Raw genomic sequence first — 20,437 nt, 5'->3', positions numbered from 1 at the left:
CTTGAAAACAAAGATGTCTATTACTTGTCTTATCTTCTTCCACCACATAAGTACATTAATAATTAGAAAACACAAATGTTTTTCAAATGTTTTTAAGAGTTTAAAAATTGATTGAAGTGATGTATTATTTTGCTAGGAAGTAACTTGGCCCATCAAATCTTTTATATTTGCTTAGGATGTTTCTTCTGCATTATCGGAATGTTGAAGGCATTTCTGTCATACTGAAAACAAATGTAAATGTGCCAAAACATGCTCATTTTTCCTGTATTAGTATATCTTTGATGCCCTGGAAATCTGAAGGCTAATCTAAAATGGCATGTCTTAGAATATTCAAGAAGAAAAAAAATACCAACTTTTTAGATTTCATGAAGATTTGGTGAGAGATAATAGTACATAATAAAAGTATTGACAAAACTTCAAAAGTTCCTTTCTATAAAGACTCTTTAAAAAGAGTCAGGTAAGGGAGATAGTGTTTAACACTGGATAGTTTGTGTCTTGTGTTTATATCATAGTATTAAAATTGCAAATATAACATTTTAATATTTGCTGATAATCTTTTATAAAAGTAAATACTAAATTAGTAAGCTTTTCTTAAAATAAAGGAGAAGTAGTGATTTTTTTCAAACAGAAAATTGAGGGAGTTTTCTGCCAGTGGAGCTGCCTTACAAGAAATGTTAAAACAAGTTCTTCCAAAAGAAGTAAAAAGGCATAGGTCAGGAACTCGGTCTACATAAAGAAAGGAAGTGTGTTAGAGAATAAATTAATGAAGGTAATAATATAAATCTTTTGTTTTTCTCATTCTTAATTGATCTAATAACAGTTTGATCAAAAGAAAGAAAACAATGATGTATTCAATGATTATAGCTTATAAATAAGTGATATGAATGATGAAATAGTGTAAAGAAAGGAAGTAGGAAAACTATTATGAGGTACTTGCACCACCTCACTTGCAGTACAGTGTTATTTGAAAGTGGATTTGGGTCATTTGGACATGTGTCTTGTAAATTCTAGGGCAACCACTTAATTTAAAAAAAGAAGAAGAAATGTAATTGATACGCTTGAGACAGAAGAGAAAATGGAATTATATAAAATGCTCAATTAGTACCAGAAAAGGCAGAGAGAATTGAAGCCAAAAATGGAACAAAAATCAGTGCAATGAGTGAAAAACAGTAATGAATTAGGTATATATTAATCCAACTGTATCAATAACCACATTAAATGTCAATGGTGTAAATATACTGATTAAAAACAAAGTCTGGCAGAGTGGATTTAAAAAATGACCTCTTTTAGATTGTTGTCAGAGTATAGAAATGCAACTGATTTTTTATATATTTTTTAAAATTTATTATTTTTGAGAGAGAAAGTGTGTGTGTAAGCAGGGGAGGTACAGGGGGAGGGGGGAGGTGACAGAGGACCCAAAGCAGGCTCTGTGCTGACAGTTTAGAGTCCCATGCAGGCCTTGAACTCATGAACTGTGAGATCATCACCTGGGCTGAAGTGCAATGCTTAATTGACTGAGCCACCCAGGTGCCCTCAAATGCAACTGATTGATTTTGTATCCTGTACCTCTGCTGAATTCATTTGTTAATTCTAACATTTTTTGTGTGTGAAATATTTACAGTTTTCTATATATAAGATTATGCCATCATGAAAGAGATAATATTAGTTTAGCTTTAAAATGAATAAAATAGGGGCACATGGGTGGCTCAGTCAGTTAAGTTTCAGACTTCAGCTTAGGTCATGATCTCATGGTTTGTGAGTTCAGCCCCCATTGGGCTCTGCACTGGTGGCACAGAGCCTCCTTTGGATTCTCTTTCATCCTCTCTCTCCACCGTTCCCCCACTATCTCTCTCTCCAAAATAAATAAACATTTTTAAAAAAGAATAAAACACTGGGAATAAAGCAAAGAAGCAAGGCACCTGAGTAGCTTAGTCAGTTAAGCATCCAACTTCAGCTCAGGTCATGATCTCACAGCTCATGAGTTCAAGCCCCACATAGGCTCACTGCTGTCAGCACAGAGCCTGCTTTGGATCCTCTGTCCCCCTCTCTTTGCCCTTCTACCACTTGTGCTCTCTTAAAAATAAACAAGCAAAAAAAAAGGAATTAAGCAAGGAAGCAAAAGGCTTGCATCCTAGACTATAAGACACTGTGGAAAAAAGGGCACAAATAAATGGGAAGACATCCCATGTTCATGGATGGGAAGACTTGATATTTTAAAATGTCCATTCCACCCAAAGTGATTCAATGCAATTCCTGTCAAAATCCCAATGGCATTTTTTTTTACAGAAATAAAAATATAATAGTACAATTCACATGGAACCACAAAGGGCCCCAAATAGCCAAAACAATCTTGAGAAAGAAGAGCAAAGGTAGTGGGCTCACATTTCTTGATTTCAAAATATCTAATAAAGCTATAGCAACTAATAAAGTACAGTAGTGGCATAAAAACAGACATGCTAACCAATGAAACATCATAGCCCAGAAACAAACCCGCATACATATGGTCAAATGAACTTCAATAAGGGTGCCAACTGTACACAATGGGGGAAAGGATAGTCCTTTGGGAAAACAAGATCTACCTGCAAAAGAATGAAATTAGACCCTTAACTTACACCATATACAAAAGTTAACCCAAACTTGATTAAAGAATTGAACATAAGACCTGAAACTATAAACCTTCTAGAAGAGAGCAGGGGAAAATCTTCATACTTAAGTAAGCATAGACTCTTGAAACTTAGAAATACACTCAATACCCTTTCACAGAGCTGGTGTTCAGATCATTGTAGTTAAGAACGTCAGTGAAATGTGTTCTGAAGAGACTTACCAGTATAGATGAGATTTCACAGTTTTGGGTATTATATCTTTCAGAACTTGTAGCTGAATCTTACTTAATTTTCACAACCCTCTCTTTAAAGTGAAATCGTTATTCCCATTTTACAAATGGCCCAATAAGTTCAGAGCAGTGATTTTGCCAAAGCTCACAAAGGCAGAATAAGTGACAGAGTCAAAATAAGAGCCCTAGTCTTTTTATTCAAAGACACGTACTCCCTCTTTAACAGATGGTGCTGGGAGAACTGGACAGCAACATGCAGAAGAATGAAACTAGATCATTTTCTCACACCATACACAAAAATAAACTCAAAATGGATAAAGGACCTGAACGTGAGACAGGAAACCATCAACACCCTAGAGGAGAAAGCAGGAAACAACCTCCTTGACCTCAACTACAGCAATTTCTTACTTGACACATCCCAAAGGCAAGGGAATCAAGACCAAAATGAACTATTGGGACCTCATCAAGATTAAAAGCTTCTGCATGGCAAAAGAAACAATCCATAAAACTAATAGGCAACCAACGGAATGGGAAAAGATAGTTGCAAAGGACATATCAGATAAAGGGCTAGTATCCAAAATCTATAAGGAACTCACCAAACTCCACATCCAAAAAACAAACAATCCAGTGAAGAAATGGGCCGAAGATATGAACAGACACTTCTCCAAAGAGGACATCCAGATGGCCAACAGACACATGAAACGATGCTCAGCATCCCTCTTCATCAGGGAAATACAAATCAAAACCACCCTGAGATACCACCTCACGCCAGTCAGAGTGGCTAAAAGGAGCAAATCAGAGGACTCTAGATGCTGGCGAGGATGTGGAGAAATGGGCACCCTCCTACACTGTTGGTGGGAATGTAAACTGGTACAGCCCCTCTGGAAAACAGTGTGGAGGTTCCTCAAAAAATGAACAATAGAACTTCCCTATGACCCAGCAATAGCACTGCTAGGAATTTACCCAAGGGATACAGGAGTGCTGATGCATAGGGGCACATGGACCCCAATGTTCGCAGCAGCACTCTCAACAATAGCCAAAACAAGAGCCTAAGTGTCCATCAGCCGATGAATGGATCAAAAAGATATGGTTTATCTATACCATGGAATACTACATGGCAATGAGAAAGAATGAAATCTGGCCATGTGTAGCAACATGGATGGATCTTGAGAGTGTTATGCTGAGCGAAATAAGTCAGGCAGAGAAGAACAGCTACCATATGTTTGCACGTATAGGAGGATTAGGAGGAACTTAACGTATGACCATGGGGGAGAAGAAGGGGGGAAACAGAGGGAGAGGGAGGGAGGTAAACCATGAGAGACTCTTGAATGTTGAGAACAAACTGAGCACTGATGGGTATGGAGGAGAGGGGAAGGTGGGTGATAGGCATGGAGGGGGGCACTTGTGGGGATGAGCACTGGGTGTTGTATGGAAACCAACACGACAATAAACTATTAAAAAAAAAAAGACATGTACTCATGTCTTTCAATATCACTTACAAGAAAGTAGATTATGGCAACTGTGAAACAGGGTGCAAACCAGTTGTTTATCACCAGCATCATTCAAAGAGAAATAAGAATAGGATAGCTTGAGAGGAAATGTAACTGTTAGGAGGAATACTGGATTAGAAGGGCTTTAAGACTCTAATCCTGAGATTCAGTGATTTTGTGGGTCCTTCAGGGAAAACACAGAGTTAGATATAGAGATATATCTATACTATATACCGTTTAAAAAATTGTTCTTCCTTTCTGTTCTTTGCAGGTAATGGGTAGATATCATTTAGTGAAAGATAAAGCCATCCAATGATACGTGATACCCTTTAATTTACACATAAGGTTTTAATGGATTGAAGTTCAGTTTTTTAATTCCGGAAAAACTGATCATTTTTCTACAGTAAGGCATATTTAAAAGACCTCTCTTATTTATGTAAATGTATGGTGTCTAGACCTTTTTGCCCTGGGATTATGGTGTGGAAAGCTTTTAAATTGCTTGTTGAAGTATACCATATGTACAGAGAAGTGCACAAATAATAGGTGCACAGCTCAAAGAATTTGCAGAAAGTTAACACATCCTGAATACCTAGCACACAGTACAGGAAATAAAATACCGCCAGCAATCTGTCCTCTGCCACTTTCCAGGCATTATATTTCATCCAGGGGTAAGTTTTACCCTGGTTTGTAAAACTCTGGATTGTCTACTGCTTTTTGAACCAAGCCGGACTCTTGCTGGCCTTATTCGGGAACCAGTATCCCAGAAAAGATTTAGCTAGCTATTTTGTAGATCTCATTTTGTTCTTACTTTTGCTCAGCTTACTGACTTTATCATCTTCAGTGTCTGCCTCCTTGTCACTTTTCACCTAATCCCTTCAGACTCTGGTTGTTCAGCTGGGGTCCTTCAGTCCTCACTGGAAGGGTATGAGCTAAGTCCTGAGAATATCAAACACCTTCACAAAAGAAACATGACAACTCCAATCTTACAACTGGCGTGAAGGAACACGCTATACCTTTGACATTTAACTCTTCAGTGGGAGAAACTAAGAATGAAATCTTTTCTTATACCTGAGACGAGAATATTAATCCTCTGGTTTCCTATAGGGAAGGATTCGTAGGACATTTTACATTATTATTTCATTAAATCCTTCTAACAGGCTTGCAATGTGGGTACCACATCCTAACTTTTCAGATTTGGAAAGTGAAGTTTGTAAATGTGACATCATTTGGTTGAGTTCAAAATGCCAGTGAGCGGCAAAGCAAAAAAATCAAATGCAGCTTGTTTGAGATCAGAATTAGTGCTGTTTTCCTGAACTGTATCAGGAAGGAATTCCTTTTTCCTGTGCCACCTGTAAACACTCCTCCTCAGCCTCCAAAAATCTCCCAAACCCCTTGCCAGCCTCCTTCCTCCCCAGCCTAACACATCAGATTGAGTGTCCAATTATCTTCAGAAGTGAACTCTGGCTCTAAGCAAGCCAGACTTCACACTTTGCTCTGTAAACTGTGTTTATTTTCACCTTTGGACATACTCCTCTCTTTTCTCCTCCCTGGAGTGCGCTGGCTGCTCCTTCTAAATATCCTAATTCATCTTTCAAGGCTCAGTTTAAGTCCTACTTGTTCATGTATATTTTCGTACCATGCTCTATCCTACCATTTAGTTTTGCTCTTTTGCCAGTCTCTCTGCCTGGAATATATGTTAAAATTTTGCCCAAATATCAAGGGCCAGGTCAAAGGGCAATTGTTTCGGGACATGGGATCAAGTCTTCCCCTGTGGATTATTGGGCTAGGTTGGTTAGAAGATGTGAATGCCAATTGACCCTAGAGCTGGATCCAGGCAATTGGAGATTCCCTTCCCCTGTCCCTGGAGTGTATAGTCAGCTTACCTTCCTTGATCCCAGAAGCTACCCCAAGGACACAACTTGACAAGTGTGGTGTTGAGCCTATCTGGATGGTATCTGAAGCCAGTCAAGGCCTCTCTATAAACTTTGGCAGGTGGATGTGGAAACTTAGTCCTCGTGTGGCCACCAAGGACAAACCTGTTTTAGATACAATAGCAAAAGCGCGATCCATGAGAGAAAAAGTTAATCTGCCCTTCATTAAAGTCTAAAACATTGCTCTGTGATAGAAGTTCTCTAGAGAATGGAAGGTCAAGCCACAGACTTGGAGAAAATATCTGCACAAAATAACACCCAATAAAATATATCCAAAGTACACAAAGAATTCATAAAATGCAATAGTACAACCCAATTACAAAATGGGCAAAAGATCTGAAGAGGCACCTCGCCAAAGAAGATATACAGACAGCATATGGACAGATCCTTCACATCATGTCTTTAAGGAAGTGCACATTTCAAAATAGTAAGATACTGCCACAAACCTACTACAAAGCAAAAAAACAAAACAAAACAAAACAAAAAAACTATAATACCAAATGGTGGTGAGTATGTGGAGCAATGGGAACTCTCATTCATTGCTGGTGGTTGTACAACATAGCGCAGCCACTTTGGCAGTTTCTTACAAAGCTGAAAATAGGCTTCCCATAGGATCCAGAAGTCATGCTCCTGGGTGTTTATCCAAATGAGTTTAAAACTTATGTCCACACAAAAGCCTGTCCATAAATGTTTATAGCAGCTTTACTCCTAATTGCCAAACACGGAAAGCAACTAAAATGTCTTTCAAAAGGTGAATGGATAAGCAAATTGTGATTCATGGATACGCTGATATATTATTCAGGAATAAAAAGATTTTAGCGATCAAGCCACAAAAAGACATGGTAGAAACTGAAGTGCATATTTCTTGGTGAAAGCCGCCAGTCTTAAAAGCCTACATACTGCATGACATTCTTGAAAAGGCAAGATGTATGGAGACAGTAACAGATCAATGGTTACCAGGGGTTTGGGGGGATGGAAGTGGGGAGTGAACGGGTGAAGCACAGAGGAATTTTAGGGCAGTGAAGTTATCCTGTACAATATTTGTAGTGGTGGCTACATGACACACATTTGTCAAAGCCCATGGAACTGTACAACACAAAGAGTAAACCCTAGAGTAAACTTTGGACTTCACTTGATAATGTATCAATACTGGCTCCTCAGTTATAACAAATGTACCACACTAATTCAGGGTGTTAAGATGTGAATAATATGGGGAAACTGGGTGAAGGGGAGAAGGAGGAATGTGGGAACTCTGTAGTATCTGCTCAGTTTTCTGTAAACTTAAAACTGCTTTAAAAAAACAATCTATTCACATGACAGAACTTTTCATTGTATCAATGCTAAATTCTCTTCAAAAAATTTTTTTAATGTTTACTTATTTTAGAGGGAGTGGGGGGTCGGGGAGGCAGAGAGAGAGGGAGAAACAAAATACCAAGCAGGCTCCAGGCTTGAGCTGTCAGCACAGAGCCCAACTCGGGGTTTGAACCCATGAGCTGTGAGATCATGACCTGGGCTGAAGTCAGACACTTAACCAACTGAGTGACCCAGGTGCTTCTCGATGCTAAATTTTCTAAGTGTGATAGTTTATTATGATATGTAGAAACATCCTTTTTAACATTTTTTTAGTTAATTAATTTTTTTGGAACATCCTTTTTTTTTAGTATAGACATGTTAAAGTGTTTAAGGTTAGATATTATGATGCCTGTAATTCTCAAGTGATTCAAATAAACAGAAGTGGGGGGAGGGCAGGAAGAGAGGGAGGTGGAGACAGAGATCAGGGGAGAAAATAGGAACATAAAGGCAGTAAAACCAAAAAAAACCCTGGTGAATCTAGGAGAAGACTCTAATGGGGTATTATGAATAACTCTTCTGTAAGATTGACATTTTTGGGGAAAAAAAAGATAAAAGGAAACTATAATGTAAAGAAAAGAGCATTAGGTGATAGGTCAACAACTCATGGTCTATTCCTGGTTTTGTTTCTTAATAGCTGTAGGGTTTTCTGGAAATGCTTTAGCCTTTTCTGAACTGCAATTTCTTTAACACTAAAACAGAGACTAGCAATTCTTAATTATCTTCCTCAAAATAATTGCAGGGCAACCCCAGTGAGATAAAGAGGGTGAAATTGATCTGTGAAGTATCTTTATTATTTTATCTTACATTCCCCTATTCTTTAAGAAGTTTCTCTCTCCTGCATTTACTTTCTGCAGCACTTAGTTGACATTCTATGTGTACTAAAATGACTCAATTTGAAACTTTTAACTTAATAACTTTCACAAATTCAAATACTGCTCTGTCCCCGAACAACAGTACCGTTCATTGCATCACACATGAGCACACGCATGCACATGCAAATGGCAGTTATTGATTGCATACACTTGTAAGTTACTGCCTACCTTTGTTTTATTATTTTAAGGTTCTTTGCTTTGTTCCATTTAGTTTTGGGATGACTTACAAATATTATTCATCCAGCATACCTGATAAATACAGAAAAAATTAGGGGGGGATGGAAGTGCTAATATGATAAAGGTATTATTTCAGTTGCTATTAGAGATAAAAATTGAAGTAATAAAAATGATGTGCATTGCATGTATGAATAGAATTACATATTTGATTCTTAAGAATAAAGAAACATTTTTTTAACTTTTAAAAAATATTTTATTTATTTCTGAGAGGGAGAGACAGCATGAACACGGGAGGGTCAGAAAGAGAGGGAGACACAGAATCTGAAACAGGCTCCAGGCTCTGAGCTAGCTGTCAGCACAGAGCCCGATGTGGGGCTCGAACCCATGAGCCATGAGATCATGACCTGAGCTGAAGTCAGACGCTTAACCCACTGAGCCATCTAGGTGCCCCTAAAGAAACAATCTTATAAGCAAAAAATTCCCCCAAAACCAATTCTAGAAACTTACAAAGGGACAGTATTGGAGGACTATATGAAGATTCAGAGGGGAGGCTTCAAAAAAACAGGACAAAAATCTGGGACTGGATTAAAGTCTGTAAAGGGAATAAAATAATTCCTTCTTCCCTTTCTTGTTCTTTGACTGGCCTTACAATTAAATGACAGAAGACAGATCAATGGGAGAAAAGCAAATTTAATTTTATACCGAAAATATGAAGCTCAAAGAAGTGGCCAAAGCAGCTTTATGCCTTTTTAGACAGAGAAACAATAATTTGTGAAGAAACGATAGTTCAAAGGGGTTTGCATTTGCAGTAGCAAGAAGTTACAAAGTTTGTTTATACGGCCCTCTTGGCCCTGAATTTCCTGTATCTGGTGATAAGAATGCCCTCTTACCCTCCATGTGCAGGGAGGGTACATTTCACGTGGGGTATTTATTTCCTAAAGCTTTCAGGAGGTCAAAGGAGAGTCGGAGTGTCCTTCTTGCACTGGCTGTTTCTTAAGTAATTTTAATTCAAAACAATCATTATGCCTAAAAGTGGCACGTTTTAGGGCAGCCTGCCCTGAACCCCATGAAGATGTCTGTAGGCATCTAGGCTGCAGGAATCATTCCACTACTCCATCTACTTTGGCTGCTGGAAAGAATGAACGCTACCTCCTTTCTCCCCAGTCCTTCAAGGGCTCCAAACTGATTCCTGCTGGTCTGGCTTAGATTATACACTTACTCCTTTGCTGGAGGATTCAGGTGACTTGATTTACAACCCCATTACGATGTGACACATTGGGGCAGCTGTAATTTCGTGAAAGAAAATCGGGGTGCTGTTAAGATGTTAGAGAAAATGGATGCTAAATGGTCAATAAGTATATATATTTTATATACATATAAGATATATAACATGATTTATACATACACACATATTCACATTACTATATGTGTAGTATATATAAAATGTACATCAATATACATATATGTACACATTGATATATACACATATCTATACATACATGTTGCTATACTCACACTACATCATACAACCCATGACAAACGTTTACAGGTGATAAGAATCAACAAGAGATGCCAAAATGGGGTGGATAAGGTAGGGAAACGAGGACACATGTGGGTGTGGTTAGAAGATCATCGGCATTAGAGTTTAATGCCAATTTTATCCTAATGTTGGTCCAGAAAAGGTTAGGAGTTAGAACATTCAAAGATTGTTAAAGTGAAGTATAAAACAGAGCCTAAACTTGAAAATTCCCTGGGCAGACAATACCATGTAAGCCATGTAAGCAACACACAATCTAGCTTATTTTATGAACATAAGCAAAATTTAACCTGGATTATTTTTTGTAAATGCCCCTGATAATCATAAAAGAAACTTAAGTCAACTTCCTGAAATGCTGTCAGATAATCTCTTTTACCAATCTCCTGCTGTCTAGAACCCCCCACTTCAATAATCAGTCCTTTGTAATTGTTAAATAGCTTCCTAATTTTGACTTTATATGCCTCCTCTAAAGTCATCTCTCTGAGCTTCATATCAGTTTGGGGCTGGAAAGTTCCCAGTCTGTGAACTGCTATGATGTGCACAATAAACTCTTAATACTACTTTACTGATCTGGTTTAATCTGTAGTGTTTCTGGAATTTCAGCCATGTGAAGCCTGACAAAATGGCTGCTAATGAAACTTGATGCAAACCATAAACAATGACCAGGTACCAAGGAGACTTAACTTTAACCCTGCTCTAGACAGATGAGCCTGGTGAGGTGATCTGTGTGCACACTGCAATCGCTGAGGAATGGTATCCATTGATTGATCAACAACCATTTATTGAGCACCTATCAGGCTTGTTTCTATTTTAGGCACTGGAGATACAGTGGAGAGGAAGATAGGCAAAACCCACGCCCATGTGGACATTATGTTATGATTGAAGGCAGCTGATAATAAACCAATAAAAAAAAAGTCAGATAGCCCTAACCAATATTCAGAAAACTAAAATAGAGCCGTGCCAAAGAGCATGATGAGTGGTTCCCTAAGGGTTGCTGATCTTTCTAGATCTCCCTGAGCAGGGAACTTACATCTGAGTACTAAAAAGGAGCCAAAAATGCTAGTGTTGATGAGGGCAGGGGCAGAATCCATAAAAGGATTAATGGCCCTATGGTGGGAAGAAACTTGGCATATTTGTGTTTCCAGAGCAGTGAAAAGGATGAAGAAATAAGAGGGTTAGGGGAGTGGTTGAGAAATAGGAGAGGGAGATCAAGTCAGGCAAGGAATTTGTAAACCAAGGTAAGAAGTTTGGATTTTATGTTGATTTTGATTAGAAGCCATTGGGGTTTTTAAATCAAAAAGTGACATGATCCGATTTTCTTTTTCCTATTAAATGACACTATCTTCCTTGAAGAAAATGGATTGTAAGTGTAAGAGCAGAAGAAGGGTGGGGTGCTTGGGTGGCTTGGTCAGTTAAGCGTCCGACTCTTGGTTTCAGCTCAGGTCATAATATCACAGGTTCATGAGATCCAGCCCCACGTTGGGCTCTGTGCTGACAGTACAGAGCCTTCCTGGGATTCTCTCTCTCTCCGTCTCTCTCTGCCCCTCTCCTGCTCACATGTGCGCGAGCACGTGCATGCACTCCTCTCTCTCTCAAAAGTAAAAACAAATAAACATTAAAAAAAGAGAGAAGAATGGAGACTAGTTAGGAAATCATTGTAAGCAGACTGGTGCTTACTAAGCATATCTTAGTATGATAATAGTAGAGAGGACATGGGATTCAGAATGGGTTTTGGAGGCAGGGTTGATAAGATGAGCCTGGTGATAGAAAAAGAGTCATCAAAAATAATGATGGTGATATCTCTTTTATTCAGTCCACATGACCATACTCTGAAGTACATGCTGTTATGAACCCCATTTTCCAAATGAAGAAATGGAGGCACAGAAAAGTAAAGCATCTTATTTTGACAATTAAGTAAAACTAGGTTACTGTTTTGGTTGTAGGTCGTGGCCCTACTTGTTAAGGTGGGGAAAGCTTGGGGCACCTGGGTCGCTCAGTCAGTTAAGCACCGGACTTCAACTCAGGTCATGATCTCACGACTCGACTCGTGAGTTCGAGCCCTGCTTTGGGCTCTGTGCTGTCAGCACAGACCCTGCTTTAGATCCTCTGTGCCCTCTCCCTCCCCCTTCCCTGTTCGGGCTCTCTCCCAGAAACAAATGAACATTAAAAAAAAAGATGGGGGAAAATTGATGTTAAATTTGGAATACAGAATGCCCTTTTGGCCATGTTAAATTTGATGTAATTATTCGATACCCAAGTGGACATGTCAAACAGACAGTTGAATGTTCAGGTCTGGTGTTCTGGGAAGAAGTATGTTGAAATTGTGGGACTGGATGATATCACTGAGGAGGAGTATGTATGGGGGCATAAAGAGGTCCCAGGAGAGAGTCTCTGAGATGCCAACACTTGGAAGTGGAAGAGAGAAGGAGCAAACCTGCCTCCTGAAGGAAAGACCTGCCAAGTAGAGAACAGAGGAAGGCTTTTATGTAACTGCTCACACTAGGGAGAGTCTGGAAGCGCAAACGGCAGTTAACAGATGTCTTAGGGTCCCGCAGCTTGGTCATGAGAAAATAGGGATGAAGGAGGAGAAATATGAGGTGCGGGCAAAGCAAGGGTGAGCAGGTAGTTCTTAGAAGTAGGGTAAACAAACCTGGGAAAGTACATGCAGAAGTTGAAGTTTTGTTAAGCAGCCAGCCAGTGCGAGCAAGTCTGGGTGAGATCATCCCATGACCTCAGGTTGAGCGAGAGAAGTCCGCAGGGTCCTGCCAAGGTGTGGGATTATCAGCCTACCCTGGGGGGTGGGGGTGGGGGGTTGAGGAGAAAGAGGAGGCTGGCATCCCAGAGGAAATGAGAGGACAGATTTTCCAGAAATAGGAAATACCTATTGTGTTGAATCTGTGGAGGTAAAAGTAAGGGAAGAACAGCAGAGTGACCTCTGGAGTGGACATTGTGGAAGTCACTGCTCCTCCCAGAATGTCCCCGTGGAGTGTCAAGAAAGCAAGCCCGGCTGCGGTGTGCTGAGGGAGCCGGGGTTGGTGAAGCGGAGGCTGTGTGCCGAACGTCGCTGCAGGTGTACACACACCTGTATTCCCAGCATAGTTTAATCGTGTTAATGTGCGCATGGTTCCTCATCATCGATAGGATCCTAAACCCTGCAATTCTCGCTTAATAAAATGTCTCAGTGACAATTTAATGTCAGTACGTATCAGTCTAAGTATGTTTTTTTAAGTTTATCTGAGAGAGTATGTGCACACACGTGCACACTAGTGAAGGAGAGACGGAGAGAGAGAGAGAGAGAGAGAGAGAGAGAGAGAGAGAGAGAAGAATTCCGAGCAGGTTCTATGCTGACAGTGTGGAGCCCGACTTGGGGCTGGAACCCAAGAACCCTATGATTATGACCTGAGTCTCAGTTAAAAGTAGGACACTTAAGTAGGACAGTTCACCCAGTGAGCCACCCGGGTGCCCCTAGCTCTAAGTAGTTTTTAAAAATGACCACCTATAACGGCCCTACAATGAACATTGATGTTGTTTTTAGCAGTTTAATTATAAACAATGGTTCCGGGAAGACACATGTAGTTGCATTTTAAAAATGCTTTTTATTTTATTTTTAATTTAAAATATTTATTTTTGACAGAGAGAGAGAGCAGGCAGGGGAGAGGCAGAGAGAGAGAGGGAGATATAGAATCCGAAGCAGGCTCCATGCTGTCAGCGCAGAGCCTGACGTGGGGCTCAAACTGACAAACCATGAGATCATGACCTGAGCTGAAATCAAACTGGATGCTTAACTGACTGAGCCACCCAGGTGCCCTGCCCTGAATTTTAAAAATTCTTGAGTGAAAATGTCTGTAGAGTAAATTCATAATAGTAGTCAAGTTGGATCAAAGAGTTATGCTCACTTAAATACTGATGTAACTGGTTTTTCTAGAGTCTCCACCACCTCTGCGTGAAGAGGTCTGTTTACTTGCCAGCTTAGAGCTAGTGGTTATTTGCTGATTGGATGAATGAGGAATGATTGCTTTTGGTTTCAATTTTATTACTCACTATTTTAAAAAATGTTTTTAATGTCTTATTTATTTCTGAGAGAGAGAGACAACATGAGCAGGGGAGGGTCAGAGAGAGAAGGAGACACGGAATCTGAAGCAGACTCCAGGCTCTGAGCTAGCTGTCAGCACAGAGCCGGACGTGGGGCTCAAACCCACGAACCACGAGATCATGACCTGATCCGAAGTCGATGCTTAACCACTGAGCCACCCAGGCGCCCCATTACTCACTATTTTTAATTATATTATTTTTAACCTCAAAATAATGTGGTGCATATCTTTGTAAAAGACATTTACATTTATTTTTCTCTGAAATCATGACCTTCATCCATTATTTATGGTATTAATATTTTCCTCACATTCTTCCTGGTCTTTTGGCTTTGATTATATTATTTTTACCTAATAGAAAGGTTTGTTTTTTATTTTTTAATTTTTTTAAATGTTTTATTTATTTCTGAGAGAGAGAGAGAGAGAGGGAGAGAGAGGCAGCATGAACAGGGGAGTGTCAGAGAGGGAGACACAGAATCTTAAGCAGGCTCCAGGCTCTGAGCTAGCTGTCAGCACAGAATCCGATGTGGGGCTCAAATCCATGGAAAGGTTTGTTTTTAAATGTAGAGTCAGAATTACCAATCTTTTTTTTAGGGCTTCACAGCTTTGTGTGCAGTAATATAATTTCCCCACATTTTCTTTCCAGTCTGCTGTTGCTTGATTTTTACTTTGATATTTTTGACCCATCTGATCCTTATTTCGCTGTGAGAAGGAGATACCGCTCTAACTTCTTTTTCCCCCCAATGGCTCTCCATTTACTAATTAATTCATCTTCTTCCTACCAATTTGAAATACTATATCTTTTTTTTAGAAAATAAAATACTTTCTCCCTCCCTCTCTTTTGTCTATGTGTTTACCTCCGTATATATGTATCTATCTATTGATTGATCGATCTAAGATTATGTTAGCCTTCTGTCTGTTGATCATTCTATCTATTCATGTGCTAAGTTTTTCTTTTTTTGAAATTTGAAATCACAGGAGCTTAATTGTTTTCTTCAGTAAAGTTTTAGCCTTAGTTCCCCTACTCCACAACTTTCCTTTATTTCATATTTTTCTGGCTATTTTTTTCATTTTGATTTTCATTATCGACTTGGGAGTCAGCTGACCTAGCCAATCACAAGGGAGATCACGGTGTTAACCTGATTTGATTGCATCAAATCCCATCTCTTGGAGTCTTCCAGACTCTCAGAAGTGACAAGTCCATCCTTCTCGGTTCTTGAGCAAAGAGCCCTTGAATAACACTCATTTCCTCTCTTTCTTATACTCCAAATGTAAATCAGGAAATCCAATTGAGTTGATCTTCACAGTACATCCAGGCCCCAAATATTTCTCACCACCTCCACTGTTAACAATCGTTCACAGATCATCATTATCTCTCACCTGCATCGTTGCAAAAGCCTGGTCTTCCTGTTTCTGTGGTTGCCTTTTGAAACATGCATGCAGCTTCATGCCTGAGCAATTTTGTTTTTTTTTCCAGTGGAGCTGGAAGTTTGTTGAATACACTGCAAGGGAGTGGCAGGTAGGTTAGCAATGGGGAGGCTGTCTGGCAGGAGGCAGCGGTGGGGGGCTATAGCTAGGTGTTGGGGGGAGTGTGAGGTATGGGAACATACGGAATTGTGCCCAGCTGTCAGTAGCCCATTGGCCAGCTAGGGCCTATGGCTATTTTGAGTGGGTCTTAGTCGTAAGGAGCTTGTTTGCATTTACCCGAAGGTTGTTGTGAACCCTTTTACCTTACTCAGGTCTCCATTGCTCAAACCTGTTGACTTGAAGTGGCCTCTACATTGTTCCCCTCTAACAGGTGGACAATGATGAGTCTTTGACATTGGGGTGGACGTCCCATCTTCAGGAGCTGCTTCATGCTGAGGGGAGGCACACTGTCTGTACTTAGACCTGTGGGCCCACTGGGGGTTCTGTGTAGGTCAAGACCAGAGCCTGGTATTTTATTAATGTGTTGGTAGAAGATTTGAGTGAAATTCCTTGGTGTCCAGGTCCATGGGATTTAGGAGAAGGGGGTCCTCCGATGGTATGGGCTGGAATCCTTCTCGAGCCATCATTCGTATATGGAATTGTTGGATTCCAGAAGAGACACATTTAACAAAGTGATTGAAGAGAGTGGGACCAGTAGTCAGGAATATGAGGATTGGGGGCAGCAGTCCTAACAAAGGAAGAAGCCAGAATAGCCATGACCAGGTTTCTTTCCGGGGAAACCATCCTTGGGTTGCATGGTCCCAGAGGGAGGTAGCCACTCCAATGTGTACGAATGTATTTTGCCTGTAGATCAAGGAGGAAGCTGGATCCATGGGAACAAGGAAAAAGGCGGGGGGGGGGGACTGAAAACAGCAAGGTGGTGGCTGTCGCATTGGAGTCCATAACATGTGCAGATTCACCCTGGATAAGCTCCTGCTCCTAACTGTGCCGCACTTTGGGAATGGAGGCCTTTGGGGGGACAGAGTGGGAGGGGCAAGGAAAGGTGTCCTTTGTCCTCACAGGAATTGGCTGTCTGACCTGTTCACCCTCAGACCTTCAGACCACACCAGGGAGCCACCCTGGCCAGATGTCTTCAGTTATCTGTACTAGCGTTAGGCTGCTGAAGGTGTGAAGAAAGAGGAGAGGGAGGGAAAGATTCCCTCCTAATTAGGGGCAAGAGGGGGCAATTATGCATCATTCTGGGAAAGGGTGGTCTGACTGATTCCCTGTGGGGCTTCAAATCCTCACCATGGAGTGATCTTGATCAGAGGCAATCGGTTCCCCAGGGAGGACCAGAGCCAGGGCCTTCAAGAGAAAGTCTGGAGAATTTCCTGGATAATCCAGGGAAAGTTCTGGTCTGGCAGAAGTTCCCTGTGAGGTCACCAAATGTGGGAGAACACTATCTCCTGGAGGCTGGTGGCATGGGTGGTGAAAGAATTCACTCAAGACAGAACAAAGGGCATAGAAGTTTATTGAATACACTGCAAGGGAGCCCTGGGCAGGACAGCAAAGGAGAGACTGTCTGCCTCAGCAGTTCTTTAAAACACAAAATTGGGTCATGTCATTCATCTGCTCATACAGCTGCCCAATGGCTTTAATCCTCATGATGTCCCCAAGGGTCCAGTATCGTCTGGTTCTTGTCATTTACTTGTCTGTTACTCCCCACTTTTAATCTATTACAGTCATGGTACCTTCCTGGAATGTGCCAGGCACACTCCTGACTCAGGGCCTTTGCACTTGCTCTTTTCTCTACAAAGCTCTTCCGCCAGATACCTGCACAACTCTGTCCCTAACCTTTTTCTGGTCTTTGCTCAGAAATTATCATTTCAAGAAGGATTTTTCTGACTGCCCCATGTAAAATGACAAATCCTCTCCCTCCCATTCCATTTTCCTTTGTAGCACAAGTTCTCATTCTGCATGCTACATGCTCTGATTTGTGTTGATTCCCTTTCCCTCTGCTCCGCACTAGAACGCACTCCACAAACAGAGGTTTCTTTTTTTTTTTTAATTTATTTCATCCACTGTGTTATCACCAGTGACTAGCACATACTGGATCCTCAATAAGTATTTGTTGACTGTGTCAGAAGATGAAGAAAGAGGAGGAGGAAAAGGGGGGGGAAGGGGGAGGGTAGAGAGCAATGGGAAAAAGGAGAATGAGAAGGAGAGAGGGGAAGTAGAAGGAGAAGGTCTGGAATTCACACTCTTGGAAGAAAATAAAGCAATCTGAAGGAGGCATTAAGGAAAATAGGTCCAATATTCAGAAAGATAATGAAAAGATTAGCTTTCATTAAGGTCACAATGGGGTATTTCACACATAGTGAAATAACTCATATTTACATTAGCACCAATAGAATTTCTAAACAGGAAAATATAATCTTTGAAATTATAATAACACCTAATGCATGTGGTACTTGTTAAGTACTGGCATCATTGGAAGCAATTAAAAACAGATTTTTAGAAACTAATTTAATCTGAGGAAGGTGAGACGGGGAATCCAAGGCACAGAAGAGATCAGGAGCTTGCTCAGAGTTAATCAGCCATAAGTGGTGAAGACAGGATTGAGGCCCAGATTACCTATGCTCCAAATCTTTCCTGTTTTTCTGCCTCTCTACCTCCTTTCATTTCCTAACTGTAGTTTTCTCTGGCCATGGCCCTGCTTTGGACTTATCTGTATCTTCTTGTCTGTAAGATGGACGTAATGGGGTTAGGCTACACGGTGTGCTGAATTTTGTAAAGCAAGGGGTGTTTTACAAGTGGTGTTTACCACTACAGATGGGATGCCATCTGTGCACTTTGAAAACCAAAAGAACAGGTAAGAATTTGACCTGGGAATCTCAAGACTATGAATGGAAAGCCGAAAAAAACCATAATTTCCAAAAATGGCATTCTCCCAAAGACAGGCCATGCTGAACACCCCAAGAGTGTGTGATTATTTAGGACGCTCAGGTGAAATCTGATGGAAGTTCTGAGCTGAGCCTGAGAACTTTGGGGAAGCAGTGGGTTGAGTCCGCCCTCATGTGGTCATGAGATGAAATGACAGAAGCTCAGCTCTCATGTGGTCATAAGATGAAATTACAGAAGCTTAGTCGCGGGGCGAACTCTAGCTCCATCTATCCTTGCTGTCTTCCAAACCTGTGTCCCCAGATCTAAGGCTATTCATCGATGAAATTCTAGCTATGTCCGTCTTTCTTCAGAGAACATCCCTTGTTTAAGCTGATCATGGGGTAAAACTTCCTTAGGGAGCATAGCATTCCTAGCCTTCTGTGAACTGAGGCCAGGTAACCTTTCTAGCCTTGGTTACATCCCAGGGTATTTCTCTCTTCCCTGCACATGCCAGGCACACTCCCACACTCCTTGCTCTGGGCTTCTGAATGTATGATCCCATGGCCTGGAATGCCCTTTGTTTCCCTTTATACCAGAATAAATCTCCATAACTTTTGCCTAAAAAATACTGTGGGACCCATGTGTCCCTGCTATCAAGAGCCTGAGTTATTTTGGAGGAATGCAGTGCTTTTGTGACTTGCACACTCCGGGCCCTAGCACTATGCAACTCACTAGCAAACCGGTGCATCTGCTTTCAAATTTTCCTTTTTTTTTTTAATTAAAAAAAAATTAATGTTTTATTTATTTCTGAGAGAGAGAGACAGCGTGAGCAGGGCAGGATGAGAGAGAGAGAGAGGGAGACACAGAATCTGAAACAGGCTCCAGGCTCCGAGCTGGCTGTCAGCACAGAACCTGACGTGGGGCTCAAACCCACAAACCGCGAGATCATGACCTGAGCCAAAGTCGGACGCTTAACCGACTGAGCCACCCAGGCACCCCTGCTTTCAAATATTCTTAACTACATTTCATCCTAAGAGTTTTAAGCAACTAATTCAGGCACCCTTACTTCCCACCTTGACTACTGAACTGTCCTCTTAAATGGTTTCCTGTTTTCATCCTTTTTCTCCTTCAATCATTCTCCAAATAGTTGTCAGAGTGAAATGTCTTAAAAATTGACATTAATAGGCTACTAAGTTGCATGAAACCTTCTGCTGGCTTTCCACTACATGCCGAGTGCCCTTCAAATGTTTTGATTATGCACATTCATTAGTAGAATGCCTTTCAGCACGCAACACAACATAGATTCATTTAGATCTTTATACATCATATTAGGTACAACTATAGTTATACATCATGTATGTTACAAAACATAAAAATAGTTAAAAAGATACACTGGAAGCATCTTGCTGTATTAAGGCTTACATTTTTTTTTATGGTGAGAGCAATATTACTGGATATATTTGAGTATTTTTGAAACGTTTTATTCTATTTCAGTTTTATTTGAGTACTTCCTTTCCATGGCTATAGTTAGCAATAATAATAGAAGTTCAAACCTTTTTTTTCAATATCCCAGCAGAGAGTATTGGTCAACTCTTGGTGCATATGAAAATCCGTTAGGAAACTACTGACTTAAAGAACGGGATGTGAATTCTCCAAAATGGCTTTCAGGAGTTTTTAAAGCTTGACACAGCCCACTCTTTTACCCTGGTTCTGAGCACTGTCTCCTCCAAAATACTTGATCCTAGACCTTCTGGACAACTTATGGGTCCCAGACGGCACTGTACACTTTCACATTTTTGTGCTTTTGCATATGCATGAAACACCCTTGACCTCTTTTGTCTGTGGTAAATTTCTAGCCATCTTTCA

This window comes from Hyaena hyaena, unplaced genomic scaffold, assembly GCF_003009895.1.
Source record: "Hyaena hyaena isolate Hyena2069 unplaced genomic scaffold, ASM300989v1 scaffold_5, whole genome shotgun sequence".
Classification (NCBI taxonomy): Eukaryota; Metazoa; Chordata; class Mammalia; order Carnivora; family Hyaenidae; genus Hyaena; species Hyaena hyaena.
The sequence above is the reverse complement of the archived record's forward strand: the minus strand, read 5'-3'. Positions refer to the sequence as shown.